This window comes from Oncorhynchus mykiss, chromosome 10 (genome assembly GCF_057628025.1).
Source record: "Oncorhynchus mykiss isolate SJ-2025 chromosome 10, ASM5762802v1, whole genome shotgun sequence".
Classification (NCBI taxonomy): domain Eukaryota; kingdom Metazoa; phylum Chordata; class Actinopteri; order Salmoniformes; family Salmonidae; genus Oncorhynchus; species Oncorhynchus mykiss.
In genome coordinates, this window is record NC_143031.1 from 60,178,004 (window position 1) to 60,194,580 (window position 16,577).

Genomic DNA, 16,577 nt, shown 5'->3' on the forward strand with positions numbered 1-16,577 from the left:
CCCTGTAGGCCGTCTCATCAATATTGGTAATAAAGCCTACCACTGTAGTATCGTCTAGTTAACCTCTTGGAAATCAGAAAAGCAATCAAATTAATCGTTTACCTTTGATGAGCTTCGGATGTTTCCACTCACGAGACTACCCAGTTAGACAGCAAATGTTCCTTTTGTTCCATAAAGATATTTTTTATAACCAAATACCTCCGTTAGTTTGATGCGTTATGCCTAGGAATCCACCGGAAATAGCGGTCTCGACAACGCAGACAAACATTCTAAATTATATCCATAATATCAACATTTACATGGCAAACGTTTTTTTTTTATAATCAATCCTCAAGGTGTTTTTCAAATATCTATTCGATAATATATCAACCGGGACAGTTGGCTTTTCACTAGGACCGGGAGGAAAAATGGCTACCTCTCTGTTTAGCGCAAAAATCACACTGAGAGCCAACAACTGACCAGTGACGCAATGTGGACGTTTACGTTCATTTTTCAAAATAAAGGCCTGAAACTAAGTCTAAAGGCTGTAGACACCATAGGGTAGCCACAGAAAAATGAATCTGGTTCAATGGGCAATAGGGATGCATAGAAAGACAAGGTTTTCAAAATAAGAGTCACTTCTTGATTGGATTTTTCTCAATATCTCAATATCAGTTCTGTTATACTCACAGACAATATGTTTACAGTTTTGGGAACTGTTTTCTATCCTAAGCTGTCAATTATATACATATTCTAGCATCTGGTCCTGAGAAATAGGCAGTTTACTTTGGAAACGTTATTTTTCCAAAAATAAAAATAGTGCCCCCTAGCTTCAAGAGGTTAAATCATGTCCAATCAATTGAATATACCACAGGTGGAGTCCCATCAAGTTGTAGAAACATCTCATAGGATGATCAATGGAAACAGGATGCAACTGACGAACTGAAGTCTCATAGCAAAAGGTCTGACTACTTATGTAAATAAGGCATTTCAGTTCTTTATTTTTATTAAATTATTTAACATGTGTACAAACCTGTTTTCACTTTGTCATTAAGGGGTATTGTGTGTATTTTTCAATTTTAGAATAAGGCTATAACGTAACAAAGTGTGGGAAAAGTCAAGGGGTTTGACTACTTTCCGAATGCACTGTATGTCATTTTCTTAATTAATCTACTGACTAACCCATCTATGACAGCATAGTGTTGAATTATTATGCTAGCTAGTCTTGGGTGCTAGCCTGGTAGGAGTTACAGAAGAGACAGGTGGGATGAAAGTAACACAATGTAAACAATGAAAGTAACACAATGTAAACAAATAAAGCAATGTTTAAGCACAGGCCATTGTCTTCTCTAGTTCATAATGCATTTACAATGTTAGGAAAATATCAGCAAGTGAATGAATGTTTTAAAATTATATAAATTACATAATTAGACTTATGCCTTAATTGACCTAATAGATACTTTTTTAATGAACCTTTAAAGTAAAGAAAAAAATCTTATTTGTAATGACTGCCTACCCCAGCCAAATCCTAACCCGGACGAGTTTGGGTCATTTGCGCGCCACCCTATGGACTTTTGTGATTGTTGTGATGCACCGGTTGTGATGCAGCCTGGAATTGAACAAGGTTCTGTAGGGACACCTCTAGCACTGAGATGCAGTGGATTAGACTGCTGTGCCAGTCGGAAGCCCTTCTCACATAAGCTTTCATCAGTCAAGCCAAGGAAATGTGAAAAGCATGATGAGTTTCCTGTTTGTGAAGAGAATAAAGCAGTTTATTCTATCAAGACTTGAGGAGTGCACATGACAAGGACAGCTGGAGCGCACCTAATTGGTAGGGCTAAGCATGAATAGTCATTGAAAATGGTGAAAAACATCTCCTACTACATTACCATTAAAGTGAGATGAGAAAATAATGGTTAATATATCTATTTAGTCATCCATAATTGCACAACATTGCATGTTGACGCGTTGTTAAATTCCATAATATTCAAACTTATAGCATTGAATTATTAAAATCAACACAAACATGACATTATGGCTGATAGTACGTTTGCTGAAAGAAACTAGCATTACAAACCAGAAACATGGAGATTAGACAGATATTGTGCATTTCTCTGCAGCTGTTACTTCCGTCCAAGGATATGTTACTCTCGCCCCGCCGACAGGTACAAGAGTAACATTGCAGTAAATATGTTTATTGTAAATTTAATTTCAACTAATTTACACCAAAAATGAAATTACATTTACTAATGGTAGAGGACATACGGTATATAAATAGTTTGTCATCAAATAAGGTGTCTCTAGCTTTATCACTTCAGGAAAAAGACAAGTGTTACTTTCGTCACGGTTCTTCCCTATCCTAGCTCTGTATATGAAACAATTATGCTATGATATACCTAAAGTGGTGGTAGTGATACTGTATGTTGTGAGTTGGTGCTTTTTGTGTGACTGGAGAACGCACCTAAATATAGATACAGTATGGGTGTGAGCGTTCATCACTACTGGCGGGGTATGTGCTGAGATTAAGACAAGCCTTCAGACAAGTGGACTGACTGTTTATTAACCGCTCTTATGCAATTCGGACAACAATTGTTTTGTTAATTTTAACCACTTGGGAAACTATGAGCTGATGTCAATACAACACATTCTGTTTAGGCAAAAAAAAATTTCAGTGAGGGATGAGTAAGGGGTTTTACTTTCAATTATAAGATAATATAATATTCATATAGGCCTACTTATATTCATTTATGTGTAAGTAAGTGAATATAAAAATCCCTCACAAAATATTATGTTACAGTACACCTGGACTCACAGCCTTACTGGGTGTCACCTCGATCAAATCAAATCAAATGTATATAGCCCTTCTTACATCAGCTGACATCTGACATGCTGTACAGAAACCCAGCCTAAAACCCCCAAAACAGTAAGCAATGCAGGTGTAGATGCACGGTGGCCTAGGAAAAACTCCCTAGAAAAGACCAAAACCTAGGAGGAAACCTAGAGAGGAACCAGGCTATGAGGGGTGGCCAGTTCTCTTCTGGCTGTGCCGGGTGGAGATTATAACAGAACATGGCCAAGATGTTCAAATGTTCATAAATGACAAGCATGGTCAAATAATAATAATCACAGTAGTTGTCGAGGGTGCAAGGAGTCATCATGCCAGGTGGTCCCGAGGCATGGTCCTAGGGCTCAGGTCCTCAGAGAGAGAGAAAGAAAGATAGAGAGAAAGAGAGAATTAGAGAGTGCATACTTATATTCACACCGGATAAGACAGGAGAAATACTCCAGATATAACAGACTGACCCTAGCCCCCCACAAATAAACTACTCCAGCATAAATACTGGAGGCTGAGACAGGAGGGGTCAGGAGACACTGTGGCGATGATACCCCCCGTTGATACCCCCGGACAGGGCCAAACAGGCAGGATATAACCCCACCCACTTTGCCAAAGCACAGCCCCCACACCACTAGAGAGATATCTTCAACCACCAACGTACCATCCTGAGACAAGGCCGAGTATAGCCCACAAAGATCTCTGCCACAGCACAACCCAAGGGGGGAGCCAACCCAAACAGGAAGACCATGTCAGTGACTCAACCCACTCAAGGGACGGCATGGAAGAGCACCAGTAAGCCAGTGACTCGGTCCCTGTAATAGGGTTAGAGACAGAGAATCCTAGTGGAGAGAGGGGAACAGGCCAGGTAGAGACAGCATGGGCGGGTTCTTTGCTCCAGAGCCTTTCCGTTCACCTTCACACTCCTGGGCCAGACTACACTCAATCATATGACCTACTGAAGAGATGAGTCTTCAGTAAAGACTTAAAGGTTGAGACCGAGTCTGCGTCTCTCACATGGGTAGGCAGACCATTTCATAAAAATTGAGCTCTATAGGAGAAAGACCTGCCTGCAACTGCTTGCTTAGAAATTCTAGGGACAATTAGGAGGCCTGCGTCTTGTGACCGTAGCGTACTGGTAGGTATGTATGGCAGGACCAAATCGAAAAGATAGGTAGGAGCAAGCCCATGTAATGCTTTGTAGGTTAGCAGTCAAACCCTGAAATCAGCCCTTGCCTTAACAGGAAGCCAGTGTAGGGAGGCTGGCACTGGGGTAATATGATCAAATGATTTGGTTCTAGTCAGGATTCTAGCAGCCGTATTTAGCGCTAACTGAAGTTTATTTAGTGCTTTATCCAGGTAGCCGGAAAGTAGAGCATTGCAGTAGTCTAACCTAGAAGTAACAAAAGCTTGGATACATTTTTCTGCATCATTTTTGGACAGAAAGTTTCTGATTTTTGCAATGTTACGTAGATGAAAAAAACCTGTCCTTGAAACAGTCTTGATTTGTTCATCAAAAGAGAGATCAGGGTCCAGAGTAACGCCGAGGTCCTTCATATCTGAGAGATACTGTATAAGAAATATCATGAAACAATGTTTTTATTTTTTTAACATCAACCTTTATAGGCACTGAACCTCTCTCTTCCCTATATACTGTCATAAATGTTTTTATCTGGTACCAGGCTACCTTCAGGCGAGTCTTGTGTGGTTTGTGGGTGTCCTAAAACCACTGAGATGTGTTTGTGAGAGACTCACCTTTCCATAGAGGGGTCACATCATTGTGTAGGCCAAACCGTTCAGACACCACATTCGTTTTTGTGAGAAGACAGATTTTCAGGATGTCTCATAGTCTAATAAACATCTCTGCCACCTTTCACCACAGATGTGGAAGGCCGAGATCTGCATTTGCGGTGGGCTGAGAGGCAGCCCATGCAGATATCTCTATATTAAAAATATGGATTTTTAAGATGCTAATTCGATTTTTGTGGGGAAGCAGAAATTGACTAAAGGCCGCCGAAATTGACTCAAGAGTGTTTAAGATGTGAGGCAGGAGTTTGCTTATCGTTTGTTCATTTCTGTGCAAGATGATATTCTCACAATCAAGTTTTATTTTTTCAGGGTGTTTTTTGTCAAGCAGTTGAGTCATTCTAGAGTAGTTAGCATTTTTGAGATAAAGCATTCATTTGTGAATTACTATCCCCTTTTCCCCCTTTCAGTGGCAGCAGATAGTATATCTGTTAGAGCGTTGGACCAAAAACCAAACGGTTGCTGCTTCGAATACGCGAGCCGACAAGGTGAAAAATCAAATGATATTCCCTTGAGCAAGGCACTTTTTGCATTTGCATCAGGGGCACTGTACTACTATGGATGATCCTGTAAAACAACACATTTCCCTGCACCAATCTTGTGTATGTGACAATAAAACATGTCTTGTTTTACACTATTTACAGTATTGTAGGTATGTTTGCTTTGCCCTGGATAGTTACTCATCAGCCAGATCTAGGATCAGCATTTACTCCCAAACAATGGTGTAAAGTACTTAAGTAAAAATACTTTTAAGTGCAACTTAAGTTGTTTTTTGGTGTATCTGTACTCAACTTTACTATTGATATTTTCAGCAAATTTTACTTTTACTTCACTACATTCCTAAAGAAATTATGTACTTTATACTGCTTACATTTTCCCTGACAGCCAAAAGTACTAGTTATTTTTTTAATGATAATCAGGACAGGAACATGGTCCAAATCCCGTACTAAATAATAACCCTGGTCATCCTACTGCCTCTGATCTTGTGGACTCACAGACTCATAAAACACAAATGCTTTGTTTATAAATTATCTCAGAGTGTTGGAGTGTGCCACTGGCGATCTGTAAATTAAATAAACACTTACTTAAAATAAGGAATATGAAAAAATGTGTACTTTTACCTTTTATACTTAAGTACACAGTGCATTTGTAAAGTTTGACTTTTTGTTACGTTACAGCCTTATTCTAAAATGGATTTTTTTTAAATCCTCATCAATCAAATACAATACCCCATAACCAAAAAAGTGAAAAGCGTTTTTTTTTTTTTAAACAGAAATGCCTTCTTTACATAGGTATACAGACCCTTTGACGTGCACAAACACGGAACATGGAAACATAGCCTGGCGCATCAAAATAACCACATAAAAATAAACAATTTCACACAAAGACATGGAGGGGAACAGAGTGATAAATACATGCAGTGTGATGAGGAAATGTAAACCAGGTGTGCAGGGAACAAGACAAAACAAATGGAACAAAGAAAAATGGAGCGCCGATGGCTGGAAAGCCGGTGATGCCGACCGCCGAAAGCTGCCTAAACAAGGAGAGAAGCCAACGTCAGCGGAAGTCGTGACACCTGTTTCCATTGGTAATCCTTGAGATGTTTCTAAAGCTAGATTGGAACCCACCTGTGGTAAATTCAATTGATCGGACATGATTTGAAAGTCAAACAACTGTCTATATAAGGTGCCACAGTTGTAAGAGCAACAACCAAGCCATGAGGTGGAAGGAATTGTCTGTAGAGCTCCGAGACAGGATTGTGTTGAAGCACAGATCTGGGGAAGGGTACCCAAACATGTCTGCAACATTGAAGGTCCCCAAGAACACAGTGGCCTCCATCATTATTAAATGGAAGACGTTTGGAACCACCAAGACTCTTCAAGGAGCTGGCCGCCTGGCCAAACTGAGCAATCGAGGGAGAAGGGCCTTGGTCAGGGAGGTGACCAAGAACCCGCTGGTCACTCTGAGAGAGCTCCAGAGTTCCTCTGTGGAGATGGGAGAACCTTCACGAATGACGACCATCTCTGAAGCACCAATCAGGCTTCTTGACAGCCCGCTTGGAGTTTGCCAAAAGGCACCTACAGGACTCTCAGACCATGAGAAACAAGATTCTCTGTTCTGATGAAACCAAGATTGAACACTTTGGCATGAATGCCAAGCGTCACATCTGGAGGTAACCTGGCACCGTCACTATGGTGAATCATGGTGGTGATAGCATCACGCTTTGGGGATGTTTTTCGGCGGCAGGGAATGGGAGACTAGTCAGAGTCAATGGAAAGATGAACATGTTCCACAGTGCTCAGGACCTCAGAATGGGGTGAAGGTTCACCTTCAAACAGGAAAACAACCCTAAGCACACAGCCAAGACAACGCAGGAGTGGCTTCCGGACAAGTCTCTGAATATCCTTGAGTGACCCAGACAGAGCCCAGACTTGAACCCTATCGAACATCTCTGGAGAGACCTGAAAATAGCTATGCAGCGACGCTCTACATCCAATCTGACAAAGCTTAAGGGGATCTGCAGAAAAGACTGGGATAAACTCCCCAAATACGCCACCAAAGGTGCTTCAACAAGTACTGAGTATAGGGTCTGAACACTTACGTAAATGTAAAAATAAAATATCATCCTTTTTAGAATAAGGCTGTAATGTAACAACATTTTGAAAAAGTCAAGGGGTCTTCCGAATGCACTGTAATTTAGCAATTACATTTACTATTGATACTTAAGTATATTTAAAACTCATTTGTTTTAGGATTGTACTCAAGCAGTATTTTACTGTGTGACTTTCAATTTTCTATTATTCATTTTCTATTATTGTATCTTTACTTTTTGTCAAGTATGACACTTGGGTACTTTTTCCTTCACTGCTCCCCAAATCCTACAGGTATGTTTAATAGTGGGTGAAATGCAAGACTGACCATTACATTAGCCTTTGCTTCCAGAGTAAACCTCAATCTGCTGATTACTCAGCATGAAAGTTCCAGACTGATGGTACAGGTGTTGTCAATTCAACCACCTCAACTTTTAAGATCAATAAAGACATTCATCGAGATTCAAGGTGATGGAGGTTCTTGTTTCTTATCATTTGCCATCCAACATATCACCTTGGATTTTTTTAGCTTTCAGCTAAAAGCCAGGACAGGGCGGCAAGTAGCCTAGTGGTTAGAGTGTCTGTTGTTCTGCCCGTGAACGAGGCAGTTAACTCACTGTTCCACGGTAGGCTGTCATTGTGAATAAGAATTTGTTCTTAACTGACTTTCCTAGTTAAATTAAAATCTAATAATAATTAAAGCTAAACAGGGTTGGGCCTGGTCATATACCTGGAACAGGAACTCTCTAGAATAATACAGTTGTTGTACATGGAAGTTGTGTTGGAGGGCCAGTAGAGGACACTCTTCTCTCTAAACTAAGGTTACCTCAATGGCACTGCCATGCAAAAAGTATTAGTCCGTATACCCTTTGCACTTCCAGACATATGGTATACACTATACAGATAGGTCTAAGCAATATGACAACAAATTCATATTGAAAATCGGAGCTACTACCATATTGCTTACTAATTACACATTCTGGAGTCCCAAACAACATTGCAATGACTATTTTTGTCATCCCCACCTTAAAATTGGCACAAATACTGTAGTTCTCACCTCCCCACCGTGACAGTACATTTGTTACTACCATTCTGGCCCAAAAAGGATGCTTTAGCATCACCATGGTGAGCGGTATACATCGCTTTATTCAGAAAAGTGCAATGCTTATCTTAGTGCTATATTAAGCTAGTAATTTAAACTTCCCTACCACTGAGAGAGGAAGAATTTGATGATTGAGTATAAATCTTGATGCTGTTGTTGTTAAAACACCTCACAGATTGGTTGAATTCAGTTGTTTTCTTTTTTGTAATAAAGAAAAATTCTCTGCCAGAGTGATAATGAACAGATTAATATAATTTCTGTTGGCTATGATTGAATTGATGCTATATTGAACAACCACAATATACCCTTGATTGATCGCTAACATAATTTAATGAGCTGAAAAACCTTATGGTTGACATCAGGTGAAATGTAGAGCTCATATTCAATCAATGTTTGATACAACGTGTTTGTGTGACTATGCATTGATCAGACAATTATTAGTGACTTCTCGTAGCTGCATGTTTAAGATCCTATTGGTGACATTTTTGTAGTGGAAAAGAATTGGGAAGAATTGTAGTGGAAACATACTGTAAACTCTATCATAATCTCCAAGGGTGTTTCATTTAGAAACTTTATCAACAATGCATTATAAGGAGGCACTTACTTAACAAAATGTTTGTATACTGAGCAATACATGAATAGCATCTTTATAGCACACATTTATTGAAGACAATATTCAGATTAAGTTAGGATTGACGCTGAAGTAGAGAAGCAGGTACAGGGAGTCAAACATTTAATTGGAACAGACATGGAAACAAGACAGGAACAGCGTCAGCACACGGGTATATGACAATTCATGCTGAGTGCCAGGGGGGAAGAGCGGGAGCAGGCGTGACAGTACCCCCCCCCCCCCCCCCCCCCCAGAGGTGCAACCTGGCATCCCACCTGGGCGAGCGTGACGGGCCGCTCTGGAGCACCAATCGGGCGCTGGACAACCTGGCTGGGAGTGAAATCCCGAAGAACCGGCAGAAGCGTGAGAGCCTGACGATCCAGCTGAGACATGAAGGCCTGTCGATCCCGCTGAGGCGTGGGAGCCCGATGATCCGGCGGAGGCTTAGCAGCCTGACGAGCCGTCTGGGCGTAAAAACCTGACTATCAGGCTGAGGCCTGACGTGGGATGAGCGCCTTCCGAGCCATCCGGGGCAAGAAACCTCTCAACGCTGAAATATAGAAGCAAGTACGGGGAGTCAAATATTTAATTGGAACAGACATGGATAACAAGACAGAAACAGCGTCAGGACTTGTGTATACACGGACATATGACAATCAATGCTGAAGCTGGGAACAGAGCGGGGGAACAGACAGATATAGGGGAGGTAATGACAGAGGTGATTGAGTCCAGGTGAGTTCCATAATCACTGATGTGTGTGACGGGGGAAGGCAGTTATGCCTAGGGCCCTTGAGCGCCAGGTAGGAAGAGCAGGAGCAGGTGTGACAGATTAAATCACGGTGTCAGATTATAATTATGTACATGGTAATTTGGAGATTTTGTACAATTATTTTTCACCACAAATTTATTTTTCGTAATGTCTTATAAACTCTGAGTACATACATTGCATTGGAAATTAAGCTAACTTGTGGGGTAAGTTGAGCCAAAGGGGTTAGTTGAGCCACCCTTGTTTCTAGGAAACCATACACAAAATGAATCATTTGCCCAAATATTAGGAAGAGGTCATCATTTCATGGATTCTATAAAGGAAGAAACCACATGGAAAAAGTGGTAAGCAAGACATCCAAAAAACTGATTTTCAATTAATCAAATACAGTTATTGTGTTAGAGGTTTCATGATGCTTGTATATAAACAAAGTAGATCAATTTAAGATTGGTCTATACATCAGCTTCAATATGAGGTCCTAAACCTAGCATTAAAGCGAATCCTTGTAGCTGTGTCTGCTAATTTAGTCAATATGTTTGCCATGGGATAATTTGAGCCAATGGCCATGAGTTGGCAGATAGCCTAGTGGTTAGAGCTTTAGACTAGTAACCGAAAGGTTAAAAGATAGTATATAGTTGCAAAGAGTCCCTGTAATGCTGGATTCAGATCATTCAGGTGAGAAAAGAAATCACCCAGATAGGCCAGTCGTGTGAAAAACTCGTCATCATGCAAGCGGTCAGACAAATGAAAATGGTCAGTGAAGAAAATGTTAAGGTTGTCTCTCATTTAAAAAAAACATGTCAATACTTTGCCTGTTGATAACCTGCGCACTTCTGTATGTTGTAAAAGCGTAACATGGTCGCTGCCCATATCATTGCATAGTTCAGAAAACACACAAGAGTTCAGGGCCTTAAATTAACAAAGTTACCCATTTTCACTGTTGTGTCCAAAACGTCTTTCAAGCTGTCAGGAGTTCTGTTGACAGCAAGAATCTCTCGGTGTATGGTGCAGTGTACCCATGTGGCATCGGGAGCAACGGCTTTCACATGTGTTACCACTCCACTATGTCTTCCTGTCATGGCATTTGCGCCATCAGTACAGATACCAACATGAGCAGCAGCTACGTTTCACTACATACGGACCGTTAGTGGAATTCCTGCGAGAGAGTAACGGTTAATGTGATTGGATGTTAATTATTTGACTAGGCTATCTGTATTTGACATTGTGTTGTTATTTCGCTGAACACAAGATGGTTGCATTTTATTTAGTAGGCTGCTTAGGTGAGAGAAAAACATTGGAAAAACAACAAAAATGTAATGTTTTATTTTAAGTTTTTAAATTTGAATTACGTTTTTATTTGGCTTACCATTGCGCGTACCCCTGGGAATCACTGATGGAGAGCAATATTCAAGTCTTGTCTCTGATTTTGTAAGACTAGCCCACTCAGAAACACAACTGTGTGGAAACCCATTCTGGTGTGTATTTGGCAATTTGAGTAATTGAAGCCCTGAAAAATACAAGGATGTGCCTTTTGCACACAATGTATATAGACTCTCCTTTTTTTCTACTGTGTTATTGACTTGTTAATTGTTTACTCCATGTGTAACTCTGTGTTGTCTGTTCACACAGCTATGCTTTATCTTGGCCAGGTCGCAGTTGCAAATGGGAACTTGTTCTCAACTAGCCTACCTGGTTAAATAAAGGTGAAATAAATAAAATAAAAAATAAAAATAATTTTGTTTGCTTTGTTTAATTTTGTTTATATTGTTTAATTTTGTTTATAATTTCTGTTGATGGATTTGAAATGAGAAACAGTTATTTTTGAAGTTCAGATTTGTGTGTATAAAGTTTGCACATAAAAAACAATTGCGTTTAAATTGATGAAATGCACAAATACTATCATGACAATGAAATTTGTCAGATAATGATAGATAACTCTTTCAAGTAATGCTATAAAATCTAAATCATAAAAAATCCTAGCATTCTTAAACTAAATTCAGTATCTTGCATGCCAATTTCCACTCACCTGAACTTCTTGAAATAATAAATAAAGTCCACATAAAATTAGACTCTCAAAGGGTCACAAAGTTATTGTCAGCCAGGAATACAGGTCCAAAAGTAGCGCATATCCTCACTCTATCACCTCACGATCATTACTGTCAGTATGGCAGGAGAACCCAGGTATGCTCAATATGAATCTCAGACCATATTTACAGCCTTGGGAATTGCAATTGCTGATCAACTGGTTGGGTGGACTCAATGTCAACCCTTTTGTGTTGTTAGGCCCTCTTTATAAATGAGAATGTTCCTAAACATTACTCCACCTCGAGAAATCCATCTACCCTGCCCCAATGTGCAAATACATCATCAGTGCCATCCACCTAAATGTTGTTTTTGTTCATTGTCAGATAGGAAAAGAGGTATCGGAATGATTTGCCTTACCAGTTATACCACAAGTCACAGATAATTGCTTTCTCAGAGACACGTGCAAATGTATCATGCAGAGGAGCACACCACAATGCATTCTTTCATACAATATGATAAAATACACCATATATACAAAAGTATGTCAGCCGCAGCCGCACAGAAGCCTAAGATCGGCTGGTGTGGTGTAAAACTCATCGCCATTGGACTCTGGAGCAGTGGAAACGAGTTTCTCTGGAGTTATGAGTCACACTTCACCATCTGGCAGTCCGACGGACCAATCTTGGTTTGGCGGAGGCCAGGAGAACACTACCTGCCCGAATGCATAGTGCCAACTGTAAAGTTTGGTGAAAGATTACTAATGTTAGTACCTTTCTTGATTACTATTCTAGAGCAGTTAATGGACCTCCAACACGTAGACACATACGGCCTGTCAAATGTGTCAGGTTGCGTTGTATGACAGCTACTCCAGGTATTCAGTCTGGGGCTGTTTACATGGTTGGGTCTAAGCCTCTTAGTTCAAGTGAAGGAAAATATAAAATATCAATGCTGCAGCATACAATGACATTCTAGACGATTGTGTGCTTCCAACTTTGTGGCAACGGTTTGGGGAATGCTCCCATGCACAAAGCGAAGTCCATACAGACATGATTTGTTGAGATCGGTGTGGAAGAACTTGACTGATATGCACAGAGCCCTGACATCAACTCCATCGAACACATTTGGGATGAATTGGGATGCCAACTGCGAGCAAGTCCTAATTGCACAACATCAGTGCCCGACCTCACTAATGCTCTTGTGGCTGAATGGAAGCCAATCCCCACAGCGATGTTCCAACAACTGGTGGAAAGCCTTACCAGAAGAATGGAGGCTTTTATAGCAGCAAAGGGGGGACCAACTCCATATTAATGTACATGATTTTGGAATGAGATGTTTGACGAGCAGGTGTCCACATTACACAACACAACCAAAATGATATGACATTTAATAGATGCTTTTATCCAAAGCAACTTACAGTTATGCAGACTGTACATACACTATACCTATTAGTTATCATAACCCATATGGGTGCTGTAATTGCATGTTCATAACCACCACAAGTTTCCAATATCCGTTCTTTTAGCATTACCTAGTTGCTAAATCTTCCTTTTCAGTAGTCACAGCATAGTTGTTGCTTTAGATAAATAGATAACTTGTGGGTTTCCTGGGTGTTAGCCCTGAAACTTTGATGGTACAATAAAAAAGTAAATGGTATATTTAATTATTTCAGTCTAATGAGTTTCCATAACCACGCATCACTTGTGTTTTACTGACACATTTTATGACAAAAAAATACATACTGCACTAGGCAGTAGCAGGCACTGCAAGAAGCCCCTGGAGTGATGTGGGGCCTACTGTGATTGGTCGAGATTTCACAACGCACTGGACACGGCAATGTCCCTTGGCCCCTCCCCCACCACTACAGCACCAGTTAGATGTCAATGTCATCACTCAGCAAAACACCTGTACTCAGTCAGAAGCCTGTAGCATAACACAGACCAAATAGGGATATTCAGAACATCTTCCTAAAGAGGGAAGGTTGAGCAGGTTTAGCATTAGCAGGCAGCAGTGAATGAGGTGGAGAGGGCAGAACAGACAGAAAGTCTAACTGCAGCATCTGAAGAGCTAGCCACAGGTTTTAAGCCTTGTGTGGTTGTCACGTTCTGACCAGAGTTCTTGTGTGTTTTCCTTGTTTTAGTGTTGGTCAGGACGTGAGCTGGGTGGGCATTCTATGTTGTGTGTCTAGTTTGTCTATTTCTATGTTTGGCCTGATATGGATCTCAATCAGAGGCAGGTGTTAGTCATTGTCTCTGATTGGGAACTATACTTAGGTAGCCTGTTTTGTGTTGGGATTTGTGGGTATTGTTTCCTGTCTTTGTGTTCTCTGCACCATATAGGACTGTTTCGGGTTTTACCACGTTTATTGTTTTGTAGTGTGTTCATGGTGAGTTTCTGTCATTAAAGAACCATGGACACTTACCACGCTGCGCTTTGGTCCTCTCCTTCCCAGGAAGAAAGCTGTTACAGTGGTGTTCATTTTTTGTTATTCACTCAATGTTTGCAGTTCGGATGGACCCACAACATGATTGGGTTTTTAAAACAATACAGCCATAACAATGTACATAAAAATACTTAATACTAAGATGTTGACTTATATCAATTACAAGCAGAAAACATGGTTAATACTTGCCATTAACCTCTGTTAGATCACATTTATCAATATAAGCGCTATTTGATTTTTTTTTATACAAAAATATATTTTATCAAGACATGGCTGTAATAAATAATGTTTATCTTGAATAAATTTAAATGCAATAAGCTTTATCAGTATTGATGTTTATTGCTTTGAACTGAACAAATTGGAAGGACACAGTTTGAACAAATTAAGGTCGGTCTACGCACCACATGAGGGACAGAGTGTGTGTTGCACATGTATTTCCTGCACTTGATGCATGTGTACTGTGTCTTCCTGTCCTTCTTGGGGTCACACATCGCAGAGCTTCTTCTTATTGCTACCGGCTGCCATCTACAATGATTAAAACACTTCAGACATTTTACTAACGTCTCACTCACATACAGTTGAACTCAGAAGTTTACATACACCTTAGTCAAATACATTTAAACTCAGTGTTTGACAATTGACAATCCACTTTCTTAACTGATCTATCTGAAATGTGTCTAATGTAATGGAAAACTATGATAAAATCATTGTGTTGGGTGATTTTAATATTCATGTTGACAAAGAGAATGAATACAATTGCTAATATATATATTTTTAAATAGCTCTATGGAGCTCTATGTCCATGTGTGATATTCGGAGTAATAACAATATCATACAATCGAAGTAAGAAGATTACATACACCTTAGCCAAATACATTTAAACTCAGTTGTTCACAATTCCTGACATTTAATCCTAGTAAAAATTCCGTGTCATAGGTCAGTTAGGATCACCACTTTATTTTAAGAATATGAAATATCAGAATAATAGTAGAGAGAATTATTTATTTCAGCTTTTATTTCTTTCATCACATTCCCAGTGCGTCAGAAGTTTACATACACTCAATTGGCATTTCCTTTAAAATGTCTAACTTGGGTCAAATGTTTCGGGTAGCCTTCCATAAGCTTTCAACAATACGTTGGGAGAATTGTGGCCCATTCCTCCAGACAGAGCTGGTGTAACTGAGCCAGGTTTGTAGGCGTCCTTGCTCGCACACACGCTTTTTCAGTTCTGACCACACGTTTTCTATGGGATTGAGGTCAGGGCTTTGTGATCGCCACTCCAATACCTTGACTCTGTTGTCCTTAAACCATTTTGCCACAACTTTGGAAGTATGCTTGGGGTCATTGTCCATTTGGAAGACCCATTTGCGACCAAGCTTTAACTTCCTGACCGATGTCTTGAGATGTTGCTTCAATATATACACACAATTTTCCATCCTCGTGATGGCATCTATTTTGTGAAGTGCACGAGACCCTTGTGAAGAAAAACACCCCCACAACATGATGCTACCACCCCCGTGCTTCGCGGTTGGGATGGTGTTCTTCAGCTTGTAAGCCTCCCCCTTTTCCTCCTAACATAACCATGGTCATTATGGCCAAACAGTTCTATTTTTGTTTCATCAGACAAAAAGTACAATCTTTGCCTTCATGTGGTGTTGCAAACTGTAGTCTGGCTTTTTTATGGCGGTTTTGGAGCAGTTGCTTCTTCCTTTTCACACCAAAGTACGTTCATCTCTAGGAGACAGAACGCGTCTCCTTCCTGAGCAGTATGACGGCTGTGTGGGCCCATGGTGTTTATACTTGCGTACTATTGTTTGTAGAGATGAACGTGGTACCTTCAGGCATTTGGAAATTCCTCCCAGGGATGGAGGTCTTGTGGAGGAGGTCTACCATTTTTTATGAGGTCTTGGCTGATTTCCTTTGATTTTCCAAAGATGTCAAGCAAAGAGGCACTTAGTTTGAAGGTAGGCCTTGAAATACATCCACAGTTACACCTCCAATTGACTCAAATGTTCAATTAGCCTATCAGAAGCTTCTAATGTCATGACATTTTCCTGAATTTTCCAAGCTGTTTAAAGGCAGAGTCAACTTAGTGTATGTAAACTTCTGACCCACTGGAATTGTGATAGACTGACTTTTTCACTTAAAATTCACTGTAAGGCCTCCCGGGTGGCGCAGTGGTTAAGGGCGCAGCGCCAGCTGTGCCACCAGAGACTCTGGGTTCGCGCCCAGGCTCTGACAATTGGCCTAGCATCGCCCGGGTTGGGGAGGGTTTGGCCAGTAGGGAAATCCTTGTCTCATCGCGCACCAGCGACTCCTGTGGCGGGCTGGGCGCAGTGCGCGCTAACCAGGTGCACGGTGTTGCCAGGTGCACAGTGTTTCCTCTGACACATTCGTGCAGCTGGCTTCCAGGTTGGATGGCGCT